At 37.8% G+C, this 1,529-nt stretch overlaps 1 protein-coding gene across 1 annotated transcript in view; it reads left to right on the top strand.

The window, feature by feature from the left end:
- The window catches only part of GOLGB1 (golgin B1), a gene marked incomplete at its 5' end in the record, with an annotated part of 115,439 nt that overhangs the window by 66,252 nt on the left and 47,658 nt on the right, over nt 1-1,529 (top strand). The gene's annotated exons all lie outside the window — the stretch shown is intronic.

The following is a 1,529-nucleotide window of genomic DNA, read 5'->3' on the forward strand; positions in this document are numbered from 1 at the left end:
AGTCATCCTCCATTTTGTGACCTGACATAGTAATCTTCTGTTTTGTCATCATGCCAGTTTTCCCATAAATCGCCTCATCTTTGGACCCTAACCATGTCCATAAGTAAGGAGTAGAATAATAATTCTTAAGTAGAATATTAATTGTATATGTTTATCATTAGTTTAGGAGCCCTAGTAGCACAGTGGTTAAAGCACTTGGATTCCAACGGAATGGTTGGCACTTCAAACCCACCAGTTGCTACTGAGGAGAAGAGAAATACGTGGCAGTCTGCTTCTGTAAAGGCAACTTTGGAAACCCTATGGGGTAGTTCTACTCTGTCCAACAGGGTCATTAGGAAGTGGAATTGGATCAATGGCCGTGGGATTTGGATCATTAATTTATTTATTCAGCAAATATTTATCAAGTGCCTACCTTGTGCTAGACAAAAGGAGAAGGTAATTACTTTTTGCCTGCAGAAAATGTTGTTTTTGGTGGATGAGATACACATGTACCTAAGTTTTGTATGTATAGAACACTAATTGTTTAATTTTGAAAGTTAAATATGTCACGTTTCTGTTCTATAAAAGCTCTGTAATTCATGGGCTTGCTTGTGTCTGACTTTGGTTGTTGTCAGTGCTCTGGAGAAGGCATTTTGGGACATTTTTTGGTGCGGTGATATGGGGCAAATGGCATGCTGGTATCTCACTGTGAAATTTGTCCTCTGCAACATCCAAAAATCTTAAATACATAAATCTACATGATGTTTCAGAAGGTAAGGCGCTAACAGTGCCTGTTTGCTAGTCCATTATATCTAAAACATTTTCTTGTCAGAATTTGAGAGTGCTGCAGAGGAAGCTTGAAGAGCATGAAGAAGCCCTGACTGGTCGTGCTCAAGTAGTGGACTTGCTGCAACAAGAGCTGAATACTGCTGAACAGTGCAACCAGGTATCACCTAATGAATTTTAATTCTTGGAAAGAAGGACTACTGGTGGCACAGTGGTTTGAACCTACTGGCCATCCCATGGGAGAAAGAGGTGGCAGTCTGTTTCTATAAAGCTGATTGACTTAGAAACCCTATGAAACAGTTGTGCTTTATCCTTTAGGGTCATTATGAGTTGGGATCGACTCAGTGGTAATGGGTTTGATTTGGCTTGGCCCTGAGAATATTCACTTCTACTTTAGTTTTCTAGACAGCAGGTATAAAACCCTAATAAAAGCTTTCAGAGAATAGATGATATTTATTATTTAAAATATCTTGTGATTAAGTGATAATGCTACAATAATGAATAAAAGAGATATAGTTTATTCCAGCGTGGAATTTACATTTCACATTTTTTATTGCTACTCTTTTCTGTTGTGAACTTTAGGTCTAGGGTCCTAGTGTCTTTAAAGGAAATTTCATATTTCCCTTGTTTCTAAAGATAATCAAGGGTGTTGATATTCTAATATCTCAAACTGAAGTATCCTATTTTTTCACTGTAACCTATCTTACATTCCCTTTCTCAGATGGTCCTGACTTTGATTCTCATTGAGATCTCTTGCTCTTCCA

The sequence above is a fragment of the Chrysochloris asiatica genome, unplaced genomic scaffold, assembly GCF_000296735.1.
Source record: "Chrysochloris asiatica unplaced genomic scaffold, ChrAsi1.0 scaffold00061, whole genome shotgun sequence".
NCBI lineage: Eukaryota > Metazoa > Chordata > Mammalia > Afrosoricida > Chrysochloridae > Chrysochloris > Chrysochloris asiatica.